We start from the raw sequence: 24,140 nt of genomic DNA on the forward strand, positions 1-24,140 counted from the left end.
ATGTTCTTGTTTAAATTTTAAGGCTGAATATCTTTCCATTATATATGTATAACATATGACTTACCCTTTCTCTCTGTCCTTATTTGTATTTAGTTTTTTTGTGGTTTTGATGAAAGAGAAGTAGGATGTTGATAAGAAAGTTTAATAATTACCAAGTTGATTATCGGTATATTCATAGAGAAAATAGTCCCTGCCCAAACTTTCTAACAATTAAAGTAATTCTCTTCCTGAGCCATCTATAATGGTTAAAGAATTTAGTAAATAGAAGAACTTACTTGAATACCCAGGGATGCTAGATGCTATTGCAATGGTTGTTTAGAAGCCTTTCTTCTTGGAGCACATACCTCATTAAGTACAAATCATGTGTTTATGAAAGCATTTACTTTTGAACTGGCCTATAATAACTATACAAGTGTAGGACACATAATGTGGGGAATGTCTACGAGAATTGGTGGTGGATACAAAAAAAAGGAATACCGGTTGATTGTATTGTTTTCAGGTCTTTCAACCTCTAAAGAAATCTAATCAGAACATGACAAGCTATAATAATTCTTTATTCAATGAGAATGGCAGCTGGACATACTACAGAAGTTTTCCTAGTAACAAGTTACTCCACTTCCCATTTTTCAAGCAAATTTTTTAACTGAACATCCAGAGGGGAAAGCATACCAATTATAAGTGGACAATGTAATGAAAAATTCCAAATGTGCATATCTGTGTAACCACCACCCAGGTAATGAGATAAAATATTGCCAGAACCCCATAAGCTGCATGTGGGCAACTTTCCTGTCATTATTCTACTTCCCAAACCTAACTACTATCACGATGTCTATCAGCATTGATAATGTTTGTCTGTTTTTGAAATTAATACATGCTATATTTTCCAGTGTCTGGGTTCACCCAATTTTATGCTTGGGAGATGGATGGGCACTTGTTGCATGCAATCAGCAATCCATTCACTTCAATGTTGCATTGTTCCTAAGGTGTGAGTACATGAATATTTATGTTTCCTAATGTTGGTAGCATTTTGAGTCATTCCACATTTTATCTATTATTAATTGTACTGCTCTAAACATTCTTGTGCAATTTTGTATGTATGCACATATTTATATATTTCTACTACGCACACACCACAGTCTATTGCTATTGCTACTTCTCTCAGTCTTGGCTTTGAAATGCCTCATACTTTTATACATAAGAATTTAAAAAATTATAAGCTTTAAATGAGTTGCTTTTCTTTAAGGAGAACTTTTAGCTTCTGTGAGGAAGCTAGACTAGTAATGGTTCACTTATCAACAGATTAAGCTCACTTTATGATTAGATTTCATGAAGTGTATGTAAAATTAGGCATTTATGATCTGCTCTGACTACTAGGACATAACCCTTCAGAAGTCCTATTAATATACTGGAATGTTTATCATAATCTCTCATCCTTGGCAGGCTTTGAACTCTATTTTTAAAATAGTGTTCTAAACATGCCTAGTCCTAAGAGATTGCTGAGAGCTATGCATGAATTTAGGAACTGATAGGACCAGGTGTCTAGTGAATTAGCAAGTGTTTCAAGGAGTTTGACAGCATAGAAATAAGATTGCCCCAATGAGACCCTGGTTGTTTTGCATTGTTCCCTCAATTCCTAGTTATTTGATCAAATCATTGCCTAAAAAATCAAGGTCAATTTTATAGAATTCAGAAGCATTTAGTATACTCATGATGTGAGACCACTACTTCATGTTTCAAAACCATTTATACTAACTTAAAAAGAAACATGTAGCAAATAAACTTTGAATTAAATTTATTTTGTTAAAAATCTAATTATTCCAGATATTGAGGGATGGAATATTTGTGGATGACAAAGTCTACAATTGGCAAAAGTAGAAGTTTTTTAAAACCATTTTTCTTCTATTAATAAATGTTAGTTATATATAATCATGTGTTTCAGTGTGACATTTTCATACATGTACATAAATATTTTGATCACATTCATACTCCATTGTCCTCTCTTGTTCCTGTTCTACTCCTGATGATCTCTTTCCTCTTCCCATCTACCCCTTTTTTGGTGACTCAATGCGTTTCCTTAAGATTGCTTATAGAATCATGGATACCTTATCAATGCCTATACCTCTTTCATTAACCATTAACCTACCATAGATCCTCAGTGATGGATGAGAGCTCAGTGAGATCTCCAACTTCATGAAGGAATGTTGTTGTGCAGATTGTCACAGTCAGGATAAGCTCAAGAGTGCAATGGCTGTATCATGCCTGAATCAATGACAGCATTCCACAGCATCCTACCTGATCTTCTAGTTCCCAACATTCTTGCCAGTTCCCTACTTTGATTCTCCCAAACTGTAGAGAGGCTGATATAGATGTCTCATTTAGGGCTGAGCACACACCAGGTACTTATTTTCAGCACCAATAATGAGTTATTCTGCAGTCACTGCTGCCTATATTAATCAGAAGCTTCTCTAACTAAAGGTGACAACAGCATTAATTGTCTAGACAGGCACATGATGTCTATTTGACAAAACATCAGCAGTAGGTTTTCTGCTATGGCTTATGACCTATGACCTTAGATTGAGGCTTTTAATTAGAGTGTACATAGTTTGTGTTTCATTTGTAGATTTGTATATTTATATGATAATCTCAGAAAATTAAAGAAATAATTAACAAATCAATTTTGTTAGTACATAAACATTGCTGATATTTTTGTAAACACTGTAGAATTTAAAAAGTGCAAACACATGAAAATTATGGATAGTATTAACATGTAATAATTGATTGTTGTGTTTACTATAAAATTATAATTTAAGTATATGTACTTCCTGACATTTTTTGAGAATTAAAACAAAACATTCCATTGTAAGCTTTTAAAGAGATTTTCATGTTTATTTTAGTGCTATTTTAATGATACTTTCTTTAGAGATACATAAATTATCTGTTATTACATTCACAGGCTTTTGTTTTGAAATCTTGGCCTTACAAAAGGATAATCATAATAGTTTCTATCACAATTTCTGTTCTGCATTATTCTAATAGGAGTGAATTTACTAGGTCAAATTTATAAACCTATTTTCAAAAGTTTTTAAATATATTTTTCTTCTCAAGCTGTAGTTTTTCAGGTTTTTTTTTTTAGAAAAATGATTCTTACACTAACTGAAGGTTGCATTCAGTTGTTCTCCATGAGCTACCATTCACTCACAAAACTCTTATGATCAGACCTAAGGAACATTGCCAACAAGCATGCATGTGAATATTATATAATTTAATGTGGATGATTAAGATATTCCTATTTTCTTTTTTTTACTTATACAGTTTAGGCAACCAATGAACATTCTCTATATAGTCCTATCAAATGGGAAGACCATTAACTGGTTTGCACCTGAAAAATTTGCAAAGGCTTTAGGTGTGAGTGATAGAATGTAATTAAATTCATTTTACAAGTGTCAATATATTGGACAAGCTGTAACCATGTTGCATTCACTTTTCTTATTCATTTCTAGATTTTCTTTCTCTAAAATCTTATGATTGACTTAAACATTTGGTAGTTCATCATTTAACTGAATTCTTAATTTACATGAAACACAATGTTTTGTATATTGATCCCCTGTAAATACACAAAACATGCTAAAAGCACACATGTAATTACTACGTTTTTTTCCCTAGGGGATGAGGAGAGTAGTTTCTAGGCAGATAATAGTGTGTGTGTGTTTGTGTGTGTGTGTGTGTGTGTGTGTGTATGTATGTTGAGCTATGATGCTCTATTCCTTATCCTCAAAAAGTTAAAATTAAGATTTATGCCCAAAGATTAGCTCTGCTCTCAGCATTAGTCAAAGAAGCTTCTTTCTGCAGTGGGCAATAGTGACTGCAAAGACTCAATACCCATTTCCCTCTTTAGATCCTTGCTTCTGTCTTTAGTCGACATAGTTTGTCTTCATTTGTACAGTTTACAGAGGAAACTTTGCCTTTCGGTTTCTGTTGGGTATCAACAAGTAGGTCAAAAGCATGACTAGTGTGAGATGTAGTTTGTATGTCACTGATGGCTAATTAGTTTTTTTAATAGTAAGCTTGCAAGTCTAATGTCTTGTTTATATGTTAACAGTAAATGTATAAAGCTAATAGCTTGCTTATGGGTTATTGGAGACATAATTGGAGTTTGAAGAAGTTAAGTGACTTATCCAACATGATTTTTAAAGAAATGTCTTACAAAAACTGGTGGTTCTTAGCACTCACATGTATTGGCATCACCTTTGGACCTTTTAACACTCTGCATCCCAAGGCTATCCAGTGCATTTTGATTCAATTGCTGTTTGGTGGAGCTCAGGAAGATGCAACTTAGACATACTCCGTGAGATATTTTGGTGTGAAGTTGCAGTAGTCACTAAGAACAGCAATGTTGAACGGAGAGCAATGCTATAGATATCGTTTTCATTGTCAATTTGTGCAGATCATTGTCTCTAGACATCAATTTTATTTATCTCCTAAATTTATCCTAAATTTTTCTGATGTTGTGCAGTTTCAAAAACACATATGTACTAGACAGCCCCCTTTACATTTTTGCCTGTCTTAATTTGGCTTGTATGGTTCACACCAAAAGGCAACTTTGCTTTCAATATCTCAGGGGATACAACAAGCAGAAGGTCAGAAGTTAGAAGTGGAGTGCAGATATTTATTTCTCCAGCTCCCTCTCTGCTAGTCTGCCATGAATTGACAATGACTTCCTATGAAAAAGGTCATAGCTCCTGTCACATAGCACTCTCGTATTTTAACAACCTGAAGTTTTTCTTCAGTCCAGTAAATGCCCCACATTCTTGATTCCTCAGCAAAGAAGAAAAGGATGTCCATCTATTGCGCTCTCTGATATAATATGTCATTGTTATTTAATATACACCCCCTTTTGTGAATAGTTTCTTCATTAAACTTTAAATTGCCCCATTCTATCATACCATCTCTTTCCTATTTGTATCTTGACAGGTAGATCCAAGCTATAATCTTTAGTAGTTCCCAGCATATAGTAGACTCTATTATTATTTGTTATTAAACATCATGATTTATATAATATATTCTTCAAATTAATACATTCTGTTACCTATTTTGGATTTTATCTGTAAAACAGATCATCTCTTCCTAGTAGGTTTTGCTTTTTTAAGAAAGACAAGCAATGACAGTAGGGTAAACTTGAAAAAGAGAAAAAAGTTTTAGAGAATGTGCCAGAATAAGTGTACATCTCATCAATATGAAATGGACCTAGTATAGCACATTGGGTATAAGTGTATTAGGCCAATTTATGGAATTACTGTGTTTTTTCCTGGTAATCATATGAGATAAAATTATATGAAATGCTTACTGCAATTGTAACATAAGTGATCTCCCCCTCTCCTCTAAATTTTCATCCCTGCTTTGATATAGGAATGGTTAGAAGTCCCTACATCAAATTAGTTAACCATAGATTTCATTTATGCTCTAGAGGAGATTTATTAGGCAGGAAAGGAGACAATATGTTCTCAAATGGTTTTCAAACATTACTACAATGACTAGCATGTAAAGGAACCAACAGATAATGGTAGTCTGATGCTAAGACTGAAGACATGAGTTCAATAACTGGAACCCACATGGCGAAAGGAAAGACCCTACTCTAAAAATTTTTTCTCTCGTTCACACATTTATCATGGTGTAGATGTCTCCCAATACCACAAGCATGTGAATAAATTAATAAATCATTCAATAATATTAAAAATGATGCAGATACAAAATATCTGATGGAGCTTCAGCAGTCTTTAGGGAATACATGCTAAATATACAACCTGTATTTTATTCCGTTGTGTGATAGGATAGATAAATAAAATGATACAGGGTCTATTTTCTAAATATGATTCTTTCTTTGTATTATGTAAAATGAAATGTAAGGACACTGACCAATTGATGATAATATTTGTAATTATTTTTTATTATGAAGACAATATTAAATTTTTATATACCTATGGACAATAATCTTTTCTTAATGGCTTTGATCTAATGACTAGGTCAAATCAATAGAATATGCAAATTGATAAAGTTGACATTGATACTTCTATTAGCTCTAATTTCATGTCATACCTCATGGTTATTTTTCAAAATCCTGATATAAGTTTTTGGGTATATATTACATGACATAAGAAAAATTGTTTATTCTGTATATCAAAACATATTCAATGTACAAAATGATTCATCAAAAAATAGCCATTGCTATTAGGTATCTGATTAGTGGTTCTCTGTGGAAGTTAAGTGGAAAGCTCAACTGTTGCAGTAATTATTTAAAATCGACCACCGGTCATGCCGGCTATCTAACTGCAGTGGCTCTGCCTATCCCAGCCACCATGTTTCTCGGACGGAAGTCACATGTGCGCTGCAGCTAGAAATGGCTAGCCAGAAACACCAGCCCTGCCACCCATGAGATGTCAGCGTGGGAGACAGCTCTGCCAATCTTCCACGCTGCCTCCGCAAGGCTGGGAATTACCTAGACCATCTTGTCATCCACTCGGCCCAGTAGAAAAAATGAGACTCTAATGCTTAAAGATTAATCAAAGGCTTTATATGTTTGGTAAAGCTCAATAACAATATACCCATACAAAGAGAGTTGTTTCCTAATTAACTAACCTAAATAAAAGTATTTACCTGCACTGCTCTCCATACCTTTGTGGCTTTCCATCCTCCTACATCTTTGCTCTCTCTAGCTCCTGATCTTCCTTTTTCCTCTTCTTCTCCTAACTCCTCCCACCTTAGCTCCTCCTACACTAAACTACTGAGAGTTACTACCTTTGAGTACTGATTCTATGAAAACCAATTGGAAGTAGAATTGTAGTAGACGAGCTATTACAAAACCAAAATATGTGAGGCATTCACTTGTAATAAGAATAATACATCTTAACTCACATGTTGGCAGTTATAGTTCTTGATTCAGTCACTAAGCTGATTTGGGTCTATGGAAAGAAATGTGCTAAATTAGGGTCATTTGGCAGAGCAAAAGTGCTTATCTTGTGGTATTCAGCAAAAAGAATTAAGAGGATGTCTAGGTACACATTCATCCTCAAAACTATAACCTCAGGAACCTAAAGACATCTTACTAGATCCTACCTTTTTAAGATTTCCCTTTCTTCAATTTATGCTATCACAGTGACAAAGTGTTAACACTTCAACCCCTCGGAGACAGGATATGGTAAGGGAAATGATAGAAAAAGGAGGTAGTGGTGAAATATATATGGCATGAAATGAGAAAGATCATTTTGAGGTAAAAAAGTTAATCAGTAGGCCAAGGGCTGAAAGAAGAAAAGAGAACATTAGAAGAGGAGAAAAAATAAAAATGAAGTAAAGTTACTGTAATGATTCCTATAATTTTATATGCTAGCATAGAGAAAAAAAGGAAATTCAGTACTCTTTAGTAAAACTAATAAAAAAGAAACCAAACTTGAAACTGGAATGTGTTGGTACAATCCAGTAGTCTCAACCACTCAACAGTTTGGAGTGTGAGGCAAGAAAATCAAAGTTGAGGCCATCCTAGATTACACAGGGAGACTTCCTCAGTACAGCAGAAAAAAAAAGATGTATTCATCCTTCCCATCTCTTATTTGTGTTTATTTCAATCACTCTCAGATACCCAAATACCATGTGATCCCTCATTTGCTTCATTTCTTTGATCTGACCAATAGTTCAATCCTCCTTGACTGTGTATTCTTACACCATTCTCATACACTTACTATAACTCATTTTTTTTCATCACCAATACGCTAAAATCTTCCACTGTCTCAATAAACACCCTTTTCATCCTTATCCTAAGCAAACCCCACACAACCCTTACAAATGACAACCTCATTTTTTCTTGGTTCTATATTTGTTGTGTCTTTTTCTGCTCCTCTTTTCAAAAACCCAATTTCTGTTGAACTTCTAGTAACCAAATATGTCACCCTCTTTCTTACAATAATGTTTGGAAACCCTGACTGCTTCTTAAGTTAGTACAATTATTTTTCTATGCTCTCTTTTCAAATCTCCAACTCTCTTTTCTCTCAACACGAGTAATAAAATTGGAACAACTTGGATGAAACTCTTTCCCTTTCCAACAACATATCTACCAACTGACCTCCAATATCTTCTTAGAATAAATGAGGTTCATTTCTTCAAGCATCTACATAGATACTAGGTTTTATCTTCTATCATTCTGGCATGTACCTTCCCCACTTTTAAAAATAGAAATTAGCTCTTATTTTTCTTGAAAAATTAAATTTATCTTTCTCAGAGATAAATTCAATCATCATTCAAACATTGTGCCATGTGAAAAGATGTGCAGTATTTACTCAGCATCCTCCTCCAGCCTCCACCCCAGTTCTCTGCTTTCTTTTATTGCAGAATTCCTAAAATAGGCACTTGTACTTGATGTCTTTATCTTCTAGTCATTTTTGAACAAACTCTAATTAGAGCCTTTTTGTAACATTTATTTTTATATTTTAAAAAGATTTAAAAATATATTTATGTATTTTGTGTGGGTGTGTGGGGGCATGCAGGACACATATGTGTTACAATGCCAGTGTAGAGGTAAGAGAGTTGGTTTATTCTCTCTGTTGTGCAGGCCCTACGGATGCAACTTGAGTTGTTAGGCTTGGCAGCAGGCATCTTTATCCACTAAGCCATCTTGCTAGCATGGATATTATTTTAAAGCTAAATATTATATTTTGGTGTATATGATGAATGGCTACCATTTATAAATTAATATGAACATCACCTCACATAGTTATCCTGTGGCAAGAGAAGCCCTAATTTACTTAAGTTAGAGAAAATACTAACTGTAATATGCTCTTATAACTATAGTCGTATGGTTCAGATCAGCTTCTTTGAGTTGTTAGTTTCCCTTATTTTCTACTTTGTATACTTTGATTTATATCTCCTCATTTTCTGCTCCTCGGCAATTCTGTATATTGAGTCAAAGGAAAAAACCTCACCCATCAAAGATATGTCATTCTCATCCTTTTAAACAACTTTTGTTAAAAATAGATGGTCATAATTTTGTTTGTGCCAATGGTCACATCTTTACTTCCTCATTCTCTGTTCAATTCTTCTCTCATATACTACATCCTGACCACAATTCTCTCTCCCTCTCCTCCCTTCCCAGTCTTTACTCACTACTTTTCCACTTTCCCAAATCCAGCCGGCCTCAGACGCCCCTCAGAAAAGAAAAGGCTTCACAGGGACATCACCTAAACACAGCATAAAGAGCTACAATAAGAGCAGGCACATACAATCAAATCAAGATCAGATGGAGCAACCCAGTGAGAGGAAAAGGGTCCCACAATTAGGCAAAAGAGTCAGGGATAGCTCCCTCTGACTTGTGAATTCCCACAAGAACATCAAGCTATTCAGCCACAACGCACATGCAGAGGACCTAGATCTTTCGGCCTTGTTCTTGTGTTCCTGATGCCTCTGGTTCCTCCAGGCTTTCATTCGCGTCCTCAGCACGACTCCCTGAGCTCTGCCTAATGCTGTGAGACTCTGCTCCCATCAGTTGCTGAATGAATTATCTCTGGTCACTCTGATGACCATTTTGCTAGGCTCCCATCCCTGAACATTCTGAAAGCAGGACAAACTTTGTGTTGAAGGCTTTATAAGTAGTTTGGTGTCTCAATCCTTCTATGTGAGGCCTTGCCTAAATACAGAAGATGTACAATTCAGCCTCTATGTTCCCCATTCCCAAGAATCTTTGCTAGGGTTACTCTCATAGTTTTCCTGGAGTTTCTATTGCACTAGGTTTTCATCTCACCCTCAAAATGCCTCCTGATTTCAGTTACTTCCCCATCATTTTCTGCTCCTCTCTTCATCACCTGATTTTTCCTGTCTCTAACCCCATCCACCCTTAGTCCGCTCAAGAAATCTATTCTATTTCCTGGGAGAACCTGGATTCCCAGCTAAAGCCATCCTTGTTGCTTAGCCTCTCTGGGTCTATGGATCATAGCTTGATTGTCTTTTACCTTATAGCTAATAGCTACTTATAAGTGAGTACATACAATGTTTGTCTTTCTGGAACTGGATTACCTCACTCAGGATGATTTTTTTTCTATTTCCAAAGATTTGCATGGAAAGTTCATGAATTCATTGTTTTTAACAGCTGAGTAATATTTCATTGTGTAAATGTACCACATTTTCTTTATCCATTCTTATGTTGATGGACATCTGGATTGTTTTCGTGTTCTGAGTTTTATGAATAAAGCTCCTATGTATATAGTTGAGCAAGTGTCCTTGTGACAGGATAGAACATACTTTGGGTATATACCTAGGAATAATAAGTATAGCCGTGTCTTCAGTTAGATCAATTCTCAATTTTTGAGGAACCTCCATATGGATTTCCAAAGTGGTTGTACAAGTTTGCATACCCACCAGCAATGGAGGAGGGGTGTTCTCACTCTACATCTTCAACAACATGAGCTGCCACTTGTGTTTTTGATCTTAGCCATTCTGACAGGTATAAGATAGACTATCAAAGTGGTTTTGATTTGCATTTCCTTGATAGCTAAGGGTGTTGAACATTTCTTTAAGTATTTCTCAGCCATTTGAGATTCCTTTGTTGAGAATTCTCTGTTTAGCTCTGTACTCACATTTTAATTGAATTATTTAGTTTGTTGGATGTCTAGTTTCGTGAGTTATTTTTATAATTTGGATATTAGCCCTCTATCAGATATGGAGTTGGTGAAAATATTTTCTTATTCTCTGGGCTACCATTTTGTTCTATTGATGGTATCCTGTGGTTTAGAGAAGCTTTTCAGTTTCATGAGGTTCCATTTGTTAGTTGTTGATTATAGTGCAAGCGCTGTTGGTGTTCTATTTAAGAAGTTTCCTCCTGTGCCAATGTGTTCAAAGCTATTCCCCATGTTCTTTTCTACCAGGTTCAGTGTATCTGGTTTTATTTTGAGGTAACAGAGTCACTTTGACATGATTTTTGTGTGGGTGATATATATGGATATATTTGCATTCTTCTACATGCAGAAGCCAGTTAGACCAGCACCATTTGATGAAGATGTTTTCTTTTTTTTCTATTGTATATTTCTGGCTTCTTTATAAAAAATCAGGTGTTAATAAGTGTTTGGATTTATTTCTGGGTCTTTGATTCAATTATATTGATCAATGTTTCTGTTTTTATGCCAGCACCATTCGTCTTTTATTACTACCACTGTATATAGTACAGCTTGAGATCAGGGATGGAAGTGTTTTATTATATAAGATTTTTTTCTTATTTATCCTTGGCTTTTTTCCCCATATGGCATTGAGTAGGATTATTTCAGTTTTTTATGATGATTGCATTGAATCTGTAGATTGCTTTTGGTAGGATGGCCACTTTTACTGTGTTAATCCTACTGATCCAAAACCATGGAAGATCTTTATATCTTCTGATATCTTTAATTTCTTCTTTCAGAGGCTTCAAGTGCTTGTCATACATTTTATATTATTTGTGGCTATTGTGAAGAGTGTTGGTTTCCGATTTCTTTTTCAGTTTATAGGTAGGTTACTGTGTTTTTTTTTTGTTTGTTTGCTTTTGTCTTATATCCAGCCACTTCACTGTTTTTGGAGTTTTATGTCCTATCATATCATCTGCAAATAGCTATACTTTGATGCCTTCTCTTCCAATTTGTATCTACTTAATCTTTAGTTCTCTTTTTTTTTTTTTTACCCAGAACTTCAAGCACTCCATTGAGTAGAAATGGAGAGAGTAGACAGTATTGTCTTGTTCCTGATTTTAGTGGAATTGCCTAGGGTTTCTCTTCATTTAAGTTGATGTTGGCAATTGTCTTGTGTAAACTGCCTTTGTTTATATTTAGGTATGTCCCTTCTATCCATGATTTCTCCAAGACTTATTGTGATGAGGTGTTGGATTTTGTTTTCAGTATCTAATGAGATTATCATGTATTTTTTTTCGTTCAGTTTGCTTGTATGGTGGTTTATATTAACAGATTTTCATATGTTGCATCATCCCTGCATGCCTGGGATGAAGCCTACTTGATCATGATAGATAATCTTTTTGATGTTTATAAGCATCTCTTATTTTAGGTTGGGAAATTTTTTTTCTAAGATTTTGTTAAGAATACTTTCTGAGAAATCATGGGGGACAGAGAAAGAAAGGGACCTGGGTAGGAGAGGGCACAGGAAGGGGAAAAGGGGAACATAATCAGGTATTGGGGGGTCATGAGTATAGCCCTGAGGACCAGGAGAAAGAATGGAAACAGGTAATCTCAGGAGGTAGGAATTGGGGGGACATTCTAGAATGTATCAGAGACCTGGGAAGTGAGAGACAGTCAAGATTCAAAGGGAGGGACCTTAAATGAAATGCCCAACATTGGGGAGAGGGAACTCGCAGAGTCTACCTCCAGTAGAAAGACAGGACATCAAGTGGAGGGATGAGGTTGCCATCCCACAGTCAAAAAACTCTGACCCAGAATTGTCCTTGTCTAAAAGAACTTCAGGGACAAAAATGGAGAAGAGACTGAGGGAAAGGAGGTCCAGTGACCAGCCCAAATTGGGATCCAGCTCAAGGGGAGACTCAAAGGCCTGACACTATTACTGATGTTATGGTATGCTTACAGACAGGAGCCTAGCATTGTGGCCTTCCGAGAGGCCCAACAAGTAGCTGAAAGAGCCAGATGCAGATACTTACACCCAACCAACGGACAGAAGCTGGGGACCCCTGTGGTTGAACTATGCTGGATGGAGCTGTGGAGGAGGGTGGCCCCATAGGAAGACCAGCAATCTCAATGCGGACCCCTGAGATCTCTCTCAGACACTGAACCACCAAACAGGCAGCACACACTAGCTGGTACAAGGCCAACACATATACAACAGAGGACTGCCTGGTCTGGCTCAGTGAGAGAAGGTGCACCTAACCTTTGAGAGACTTAAAGCCCCAAGGAGTTGGGTGGTCTGGTGGGGTGAGTGGGTGAGGACATCCTCTTAGAGATAGGGGAGGAGAAATAGGATGAGAAACTGTTGGAGGGTGGACCAGGAAGGGGATAATGACTGTGGTGTAAAGAAGATTAAATAATAATAATGATGATGATGATGATGATGTCAAATACCATGAAAAAAAGAATACTTTTCTTAGGTTAGGTTTTTTTCATGAATTTTCTGGATGTTTTGTGTCAGGGATATTTTTAGATTTAATTTTTTCTTTGACTGATGTATTAATTTCTTCTATTTTATCTTCAATGCCTGATATTCTCTCTACCATCTGTGTTTTGTTGGTGATGTTTGCATCTGTTGTTCCTGTTCTCTTCCCTAGGTTTTCCATCTCCAGTATTCTCTCAGTTTGTATTTTCTTTATTGCTTCTGTTTCTTCTTTAGATCTCGCACAGTTTTATTTATTTCCTTCACCTGTTTAATTGTATTTTTTTTCTGTATATCTTTAAGGGATTTATTTGTTTCCTCGTTAAAGAACTCTGTTTGATTGTATTTTTCTGTATTTCTTCAAGGTATTTATTCATTTCCTCTTTAAAGGCCTTTATCATCTTTATAAGATTGTATTTAAGGTCATTTTCTTGTGTTTTGGTTGTGTTAAGAGATCCAGGGCTTGCTATAGTGGGGTAGCTGTGCCTTGGAAGTATCATACTGTCCTGGCTTTTGTTGATGGTGTTTTTCTGAGGGTCTTTAGCCATCTGGATGGTTTTGGTCCCTGGTTGTTCCTGTTAGAGTAGGTATTGGGAGGGGATGAACCTTGATGGTCCTGGTGTGACAGGCCTCTGATAGGTATCCTTGGGGTATATGTTTCTGGACCTGCAGTTCTATGTGGTTCAGGAACCTCAGATCCAATGAAGGTTGACAGAGAGGTGGCAGGAGAATGGAGGTCCCCCTGGGAGAACAACTGCTCAGGACAGCTTGACTTGAGCTGGGGGCTCAGCCAGCAGGGAAGGTAGGTAAGGGAAGGGAAGGTACCCTGTATGGTTCAGGAATCTCAGGTCTGATGGAGGTAGGGGGAGAGGCAGCAGGTTTGGTCTTTTTATTGTGTCACAAATTTCCTGATATGTTTGTGTTACAAATATTTTAGATGTAACATTTTCTTTGGCCAATGGATCTATTTCTTTTATTGTGTCTTCAATGCCTGAGAATCTCTCTGTCTCTTGTATTCTGTTGGTGATGTTTTAATCTGCAGTTCCTGTTGACTTACCTAGATTTTCCATTTCTAGAATGCCCTCAGTTTATGTGTGTAGGTCTAAATTTTTTGCAACCTACTTTTAATAAGGGTTTAACCTCTCCTCTAGCCCATTACCCAGCAAATGTAGTGGAAGAGAAAAGTTATTAGCATATGTGGGAACTGGGTCTGTTCAGCAATAGTTCTTTGGGGATGAGCTTGATCTTCTTTCTTAGCAGTTCAGTCCTGTAGCAAACACCAAATACAACTCAGCAGCTGCAGACCAATACTAGCTACCATCCAATCCTAATGCCAGGCTTGCCAACAAGTGTAAGGCGAGGCCACAGAAGCAGCAAGATGATGTAGAAACCTTGAGAGCAGTTCTTGGGTGAATTGTTCTCAATGGTGGTGTTATTATAAGTTGAGTTCAACAATGCTGTGTAAGGTGAACCAATACATGTCTGTCTTTAGTGAAGAATAGGGAGGCAGAGCAAACTAAACCAATGCTCAGTGCCCATCTCCCACTACCTATGGGGTCATATTTGTACTCCTTAATCAAGAGTCCTTTTATGTGTTTTCTATATGCAAACATCCTTTCACCTGTGTCTGCTTCAGGAAAAGAGTCTTTAACATATTAGCTTTAGCAAGACATCCTGTCACCTGTGTGCTCCAGTAAAACATTATTTGACATAACGAAATTTCCAAAGAACTAGAAGGTTCTACTTTGTGTGTTTGTGTGTGTGTGTGTGTGTGTGTGTGTGTGTGTGTGTGTGTTTTATTGCTTCTATTTCCATTTTCAGGTCTTGAAAAGTTTCTTTCACCTATTTGTTTGCTTTTTTCTTTGATTTCTTGGCATTCTTTAAGGTATTTATTTATTTCCTCAATTTTTGTTTTCTCCTCATTTAAGGGATTTAAAAAATATCCTGTTTAGGAATCTAATTTTCTTGTGTTTCAGCTGTGATGGAATAGCCAAGTCTTGCTGTCATAGGATAGCTGATCTCTGATGGCTGTTGTTGATTATGTTGTTACACTGGCATTTAGGCATCAGGTGTTGGGATAATTATAGGTCTAGATGCTGATTTCTGAGTTTTTCTTTGTTGGATAGGTGTTTTGTTACTTAGTTTCTCTTTTCTTTTTGGTCTTCTGTTTTTTGCCTGAATATTTGGCTGGTGTGATCTCTTGATATAGTAGGGAGTCTCTGTCCAAGTTGCAGGGTGAACTTCTGGCCTGTAGCTTAGTCATTGGTGCAGCAGGTGGTCTCTGTTCTTCTGACTGTTGTGGCCAGCACCTGAACAGCAGAAGTCATTCAGAGTAATGGCCTGGGACCCAGCAGCAGGGCAGGGGGTGAGGTGAAAGGGAGTGTGGTGAATGGACTTTTGGGAACCAAATGTAGGGCTTGGGGCTGCTCAGCTGGCAGACCTGTACTTCTGACTGGTAAAGCCTGCACCGAAGCAGGGGAAGTCCACTTCAGTTGGAGACAGGGGCCTGGCTGTGTGGCAGCTGGTGAAGTCGGATACTTCCTCATTCTAGTCTGTATATTAATGTCATTGATATAAGGATCAGATGCCAAGATGAAATTAGAGTGTATGGGATACAATGTCTTTAAATGATAAGTAGTAGAACACAAAGTAAGGCATCAAGAACATAAATAAGCAGTGTAGATCAGAACTGGTAGAAGGTGACAAGAAGGGAAGAAGTACGATGAACAAAAGAACTCAGAAGAATCCTTGAGCTACAGCTGCTCATTTAAAAATCCCCACACGTTAATATAGAAATCCCACTGTCTTAGGAGTCTTAGAAAATTATGTGTATTGACACAAATACAAACTGCATAGTGGCTACAGAGACTGGAGTTGCTGGTCAATTATTGTGCTGAATGAAAGCTCTGACTGTGACATCTAGAGAGCCAAATGCATCCTTTTTACTTGAAGCACTGTATTTTGTTTCTGAAAAGTCACAATATTATTTTCAACTGAAATTAAAGGAAAAAGAAGCCACAAATGTGAAATGTGAGTGAAAGTTTTGAGGGAGAAGAGAAAAGAAGGTAAATGATGTACTTACCTCATATTGTTCCTGTCTAAAAGAACTGCAGGGAAAAGATTCAGATGCAGATACTTACACCCAGCTACTGGATCCCTGGTGAGCCCTGTGGTTGAATTAGGGAAAAGCTGGAAGAAGATGAGGAGAAGGGCGATGGATGCCACAGAAAGACCAGCAGTCTAAATTAATCTGGAACCCCGAGATCTCTCAGACACTGAGTCACCAACCAGGCAGCATACACCAGCTAATATGAGGCCTCTGATACATACACAGCAGAAGACTGACTAGTCTGACCTCAGTAAGAGAAGACACACAGATTTGAGGCCCCAGGAAATAGAGAGGTCTGGTGGGGTGGGTGTGGGGGTTGGGGGTGGGGACATTCTCTTGGAGATTCAGGAGGAGGTATGGGATGAGGAACAGTCAGAGTGTGGACTGGGAGGAGGATAAAGACTGGACTGTAACAAAAGATTAAATAATAATACATTATTTTACCATTAAAATATTTTCAAAATATAAAACAAATTATTAAAATATATATTTAAATATATAAATACTATCAGCTGAGTCAGTTCAGTGTAGCCTGCATATATATATTTATAGTTCTACAATTTGGTACTACATAACCAATCTAGGGGCTAATCTCTGGGGAAGATTAATTCTGCTTCCCTCAGCAGTTGTTAAATACTTATAGCTTTACATCTAGGGGTAAACAGGTGTCAACTTGTGTTAGAATTATTTGGGTTTTGTTTAGTCAGCCACATTGTTGGATGTGTCTTCCCTGTCATAGCTAGAAGACATAATCTTACAGCTAACTTCCCGGCATTCTGGTTCTATCTGTCCTATCTTCTGTGATGTTTACTAATCCTTAGTTGTAGAAGTTCCACAGTCAGTTGTTGTCTGTATGTTGCCTAGCTGTGACTTTTTGTAATGTCATGTTGCAACAGGAAGCTTCTTTGATTAGGGTATGAGAAATGCCCTGTAGATATAAGGATATAAGTATTTACAATGCATTTCTCCTCCAAGATCCATGACCTCACTATAAACATGTAGCCAGGCATGGTTTTGCCTCCTTCTACATGGGCCTTGAGTTCTACCAAAATATAAGTACCACTATTGGATCTTTAGGGATATCTGCCGTGTTGGTCATTGTTTGTGGTTCATAGGGGTCACAGTGAGATAAGGCTATTGACTATGTTCCTTCCTTAACTGTTTTTATATCACCTTTTGTACCATGATACCTCATGCTGAGGGAGGATGGTTTTCAGTCAAATCAATCATTATCACGTCAGGTCCTGCTTCTGAAGTGCATGATGTCTTCAACATTAGGGACTTTACTTCAAATTTTGGGAGGAAAGCAATGGCAGTAGCAATAGACTATTATTTTGGGACTCCCTTGGAGTCTCCTGACCAACAATTCTAAAGGAGGTTTCTCATGCCGGGTACTTTGGTTTTCATTAGACACTGTGGATTTGGTTAGATAATATTATATGTTACAATATATAATATTATAATATTGTAAACCCAAATTACACACACACACACACACACAAACACAAACACACACACACACCCTCACTCACTTTTGTTCACCTGAATTGTCATCTCAAAGGCTTATTGGTTCTATTTGCTAACCTAGGCCCAGACATACCCAGAAGACTCTAGCCTCTGTACAATCTTATCTATGCCTAGAATGTTTTCAGCTTCTGAGACTTACTGCTGAATAAATTCACCCCTTCTTAGTTCTTTCTGATCTCTTGCTGGCTGATTTGATTCACCTCTTCTGGCTCAAACTCCTCCCCAAGCTGACTGGCTTCTCTCTTTTGGCCTCGCCTGAATTGCTCTGCTTGTCCTCATACTAACTTTGGGAATGCTTTCTTTTCTTTCTTTTTCTTTTTCTTTTTTTTTTTTTTTTTTTTTGGTTTTTCGAGACAGGGTTTCTCTGTGTAGCCCTGTCCTGGAAGTTACTCTGTAGACCAGGCTGTGAATGTTTTCTAATCTTCTGTCTCCTTCCCATTCTCTGGCTCATCTGTCTTCACCTGTATCTAGTTTGTTGTCTCTCTGCTACTTGTTTTTATGCAACTGTCCTGGTAAAACTGCCTCCTCTTCTCTGCACTGTTCTCTCTTAATTAACTTCTCTTTCCTCTCTGTTCTCGTGAGAGTTGGGCAAATCCAATTCTGTCAAACCTTTTCTTCAATTTATCACTTTGCCTGCCACTCGGTCTGACATCACTTTTTAAACATGGGCACTTCCTTCTACAAACTAACTTTACCTTAATTGTTTGGGATTAAAAATGTGTCCTAAGGGTGAGTCTGTATTTCAGGAAGGGGAATTAAAGGTGTGTGCTAAGGTCTGAGCGACACCACAATTAGAAACAGTTTTTTTCAGCAAGTAACAAATTCTTGGTGTTTATAGTGTGATCATATATCCTGCAACACACACAAACCCACCCACCCCCATACACACACACACACACACACACACACACATGCATACATATAAGTATACATATATGGTAAATGTAAAAGTATGTTTCTCTATATCTGCTTCAAGCATCCTTGGTATTATTATTTTTCCACCCTCTTTCTGTATTGTCCTCCTTCTTTCTCTCAAATTAAAGCCTCTCTATCCATTTTTCACATTCTCTACTTCATATCACTATTTTGCTACCTAGAGCTTCTTGTTGCCTCCCACCTGATGGTCTCTTTTTACATTCCTGGATTCTGGAGTTACTTAGGCTTTTATATTCACATCTAAAGATTTGGAGCTAAGAACTATAGATGAGATAGAATATGTATTTGTTTTTCTGAGTGTGGGAAACACCACCCAATATAATATTTTTAATTTCCATTCATTTACACATAATTTTTATGATTTCATTTCTCTTTATGGCTGAGTAGTATTCCACTGTGTATATGTACTACATTTTCATTGTCAAATATTCAGTTAAAGGACCTCAAGTTGTTTCCATTTTCTAGCTAATGTGAATACAGAAACACTGAGCGTCGCTGAGCAAGTGTCTGTGAAACAACATGTTGATTCTTTGGGGCATAGGCCAAAGAATGGCATCTTTAGGTTATATGCTACATGTATTTGTATACCTTTGAGAATTATCCACACTTAATTTCCTGAGGGGCCAGATCAGTATGAAATCCCATTAGCAGTGTAGAAGGTTCTCTGTTCCTCACAAGCTTGCCAGCATTTGTTGTCAGTTCTTTTGTGAGCTTAGTTATTCTGATTAAGGTGAGATGAAATCTCAAAGTAGTTTTAATTTTCAGTACCATAATCACTAATGATGATGATAATTTTAGAGATATTTGTCATTTTTATTTCTTCTTTTGAGAACCTTGTTCAGATCTATAACCCAACTTTTTAACTTAGATTATTTGTTTTCTTGACTCTTTTTTGAGATATTTATATATTCTTGGTATTAATTCTATCAGATGTATAGCTGGCAAATATTTTTCCTACTCTGTGTGTTTTTTCTTCACTCAATCATTATTTCCTTAGCTCTGTAGTCGTTTTTAATTTTGTGAGTCCTTACTTTTAAATGTTGATCCCAATTCCTGAGCAAATGGGATCCTGTTCAGATTTTCCTTTCCTGTAACTATATCATGTCAAGTTCTGCCTACACTTTCTTCTAACAGTTTTAGAATTTCAAATTTCACTTTGAGGCCTTTGATCCATTTGAATTTAATTTTTGTGCAAGTTTACAGATGCCTAATTTAAATCTTCTACATGCAGACATCCAGTTTCCCCTGCACAGTTTGTTAAAATCCTTCTCCATCGAATGTTTGGGACATCTGTATCATACATTCATGATTTTAATGTCTTCTTGGTTGGTTTCCTTAAGTATTTTTTTTCTGTCTTCTGAATACTTCTACTTTGAAGTCTAGTTTGCCATATATTAGTATAGTAATACCTGCTTACTTGACCCCATTTGCTTGTAACACCTTTCCCTTCCTTTTACTTCAAGGCAGTGCTTACCTTTAAAGGTAAGATGACTTTCTTGTAGCCAGCATAAAGGTCTTTGTTTCTTAATCCATTCAGCTATCCTGTGTCTTTTGATTAATGAGTTGGTGTTGTTAATATTTAAAGCTATTATTGAAAAATTTATGTTGATTGCAGTTATTTTGCTGATTTCTAGCTGTTTGTGTTCTTAGTTGTACTTTATTTTAGTAATTATAGTAATTTATTCTCCTTCTAGAGTCTATTAGCTATGAACAGTATTTTTATTCTCTTTATTCTGAAGTATTGCTTCTAGTATTCTCCACAGAGCTGATGGATATGAATTATTTTTACCTTGTTTGTACCAGTGAATGATTTTCTTCTTAAACTATGGTTGATAGTTTTTCTAGGTACAGAATTTTGGGTTGATATCCATGTGCATTACTCTAGGTCTTCTGGCTATTTGTATAAATAAAGTTCAGTGTGCTTATATGTCTTGTCGAATGTAACATAGTAATCCAAAGCAGAGTTTGGTTGCTAGCCCAGTTGGTAGTTAATCTTCTATTCAGAGTATAATCAATCATCATGGTCTCAAAACCTGTTATGAATTGAAACTCTGAGAAAGGTGCAAGTATTCATGTTCCATAGATTAAGTAGTTATATCCAAATGAGAAGTTAGATAAACATTTTCTATAGTAGATATTAAAGGAAGTTTTGTTCTTTGCAGCTAAATGAATTCCTAATTTTGTGATGAACTTCTGAAGGCAAATCAAGCATCTCTAACCCTTGGAGCAATACCACTCTTGTGTATTTACTAAGTGGAATTCTTATGGTGGCATCCATCTTAGTTACTGAGGTCTTGAATATCCTCTTGAATATTCAAAGGAAGCATCAGGCATATTTGGAGAGTGAGATTCAGTTACGTCAGACTTGAAGATACAAAGGCTACAGAATCCATTTAACTTCACTTGAATTTATTCTGAAAAAAAAAAAAACTTATGTAGCCATGGTGAGGTTACTACCATCTTGCTTTTTCTCAAATTTAGAAAGTTCTTGTAGAAAGTCATTGAGATGGTGGTATTGCTAGGTTGCTATCACTTCTCAAAGTTATTTTCTGCAATATTTCAAACTGTAGTAATTCAACTGACTATAGAAATAAATCCCTAATGCCTTTATCTCATTTGTATTATTTCATCATCTGTCTATTGATAGAGGATTTATTAGCATTCTCAAGGTTATTCTAATTTTCCATCCAAATTCAACAGCATCAAATTCAACAATATTAACTGCTGACGGCATGAAGATCAAAAGATAGTTTTGTCTGATATCTTATACTTCTTCACAGAGTAATATGTAGCTTGTTATCTGTTGGTACCAGGACTATGGATTATTAAATAATAAATTAGAGACAGAGATCCTAAATCTATCTTAGTGGTATGAGTTTTATCCATGTATTTTCATATCTTTTTTTCAGAGTATTTTAATTTTTTTCTGTGAAATTCAGTATAATTAGCATTAAATGGAGCACATTTTCTTGAAGCTCTTCTAAGTGAGACACCCTTATCTATTACCCCTAAACTTTCCTTTTACAAAATAAGGTCTTGAGAGTAACTCAGTAGAGCCACTAAAGTATTTGGTAGTTTGCAAATCATTTGTTCTATACAAGAGCCCACAACCTTTAAGGTGGAGCTTAAAACCTATGGTGAAGAATGAAGCTGGGAGAAGGAATATTGGCAACATTCTAAAACAGAAACTTGAAAGAAGTATGGGCATATCTAGGAAGCATTCTCACATCAAATATTAATACTGTCTTGAAGCAGGAGTTGAGGGTAGGTGATAACTTTAAGACTTCCAGACGAAGCAAATAGAGAGGACAAATGTCTTTGGAAAGAGTAAAAGAAAGTTCATTACAGGTTTTTAAGCACAAGAGTCAGAACTAAAGATCTTAAAGAACCAAGTAGAGAATGCCAAGTAAATAGAGATAGAAGAACAGAGAGAGAGAGAGAGAGGGAGAGAGAGAGAGAGAGAGAGAGAGAGAGAGAGAGAGAGAGAGAGAGAAAGACTGACTTTAGGTTGAGAACTTTCATGAATAAATAGGAACAAACAACCCTTCTCTGGGAAAGTACTTTCAAGGGCTAGAATATAAAAACATATACATTGTTGAAAATGAAAACTGAACATACAGTGGTATCAATTGAAGTGTCGAATCCCACATAACTGCAAAGGAAAAATGCTCTTCAGAATTAAACCATCTTTAGTGAGGTAGCAGACAGGATAAAGTTAAACAAATGAAATATGCTGAGAAGAGTCTAATGTGGCGACAAACCATCTGGCAAACGCTCTACTATGCCCACCTTCTCTCTCAGTGTCCTTCCTCAGGGGATTTGAAACAGCTGTGTTGAAATACTAGACCCATAGTTTTCACATTCATCTCTGAAGTAAAACCCAAAATATCTCCAGTACTGCTGATTAGAGAGCATTTGGGTGGTTCAGCGTTGAAAAGATGTGCCACACTCTGGATTCCTTTGCTTTGAAACAACCAGCTTGTTGTAGCTTTTTTTCCCACTGCTTCTTGGCCCAGATTTTACTTTCAAATTTCCTTGTCTTACTGCTACATTGTTTCCACTGCCTATAAACATGGAATTTCAAGGAAATTTTTCTTAGACATTCTGTTGAGAGGTCTCAGTGTTGTACTGGATGGTGAAAATGAGCTTTATGTTTAGAAAATATGTGCTAGTTTGTCATGTAGATGGGAAAAGCAATCCATTTAACTTTGTTGACTTGGATTTTATCATCTCTAAATTGGGAATATTCATACTTGTCTGGTGTGGTTCTGTGGACAATAAATGACACATGCAAGATAAAGCACCTGCTATGGTTCTTAGTATTGCAATCTTTCCTCAGTAAGCTGTCATTGTTTTTACTGATATTTTTGTCCTTTTCTAATGGAAATAAACAGTTTTGAATATGCTGTCAGATAAACTTGTATCTGTGTACAAAGTACACTTGAATTTTTGAATTTACTCAATTGTGTATTTTATCTGAATTAAATCTAGCAGTAGACCTTCTAATCCTGTTTATACACCACTGAGAACTATTCTGAGAACATGTGTTCCTCTGTTTCACAGTGTCCAGTAGAGGATGTAGGAATTATACAGAATTCTTACAAGGCCACCATGGGTAATGGAAGGTAAGTAGGGACACATGATTCAGAGATATCCATTTTTACCTCTTCATTTAGAGAAAGTAATATTTACCTGGAAAACTATTAAATTTTATGCTAGATGGTTAGTTATAAATGTCTTCCAAGTAGGAGGAATCAGGAGCCATTTGGAATGTTATGATCATTTAAATAACACAACAAAAAATGTGAGGCTTAAAAAAATATCACTGGACTTTATAGAGGTGATAACAATGAAAAGTATTAGTGATTTAACAAACCTGACCCAAAGTGTTGAGAACAATATCCCAAATGTTTGGACAATGTGTGCTCAGAACTATTTACTAGTAGCCATAGAATTGATCAAAAATTGAGGATGGAGGATGAGCTTGCGATCCTACTCTTTGTAGATATAGAGGGCCGTTGCTTTCTCTCATTTACATGGAGAGATAAATTAAACACTATAAAATGTCCAAAAGGTATTAACTGAAGGAAAAATCTTGGTAGAAAGTCAAATAGTGGAACAGATAGCATGGAAGATCATTAGCTGGTAAGAGAATTAGGTGAGAGATTGAATAAGTTCTTAAATATTAACCAAACCATTCTAATACATGTCACAGTAGAAGTTGCGTAGATCCAGGAATTTAAAATAGTCAAGAAATAAGATTACAGGCATGCTAACATGGAATGGGGAAATATCATAAGGTCCCTGCAATAGGCATAGAACTGCTAGTGTTGAATGCAGAAGGCAGGAGATATTCTTCCCCAGAGAAGGACTCCCCAATGGGCTATCCAATATCAAATGGTCAGCTCTGAAAACATCTCTCTCTCTCTCTCTCTCTCTCTCTCTCTCTCTCTCTCTC

Source organism: Grammomys surdaster, unplaced genomic scaffold, assembly GCF_004785775.1.
Source record: "Grammomys surdaster isolate TR1022 unplaced genomic scaffold, NIH_TR_1.0 60, whole genome shotgun sequence".
NCBI classification, from domain to species: Eukaryota; Metazoa; Chordata; class Mammalia; order Rodentia; family Muridae; genus Grammomys; species Grammomys surdaster.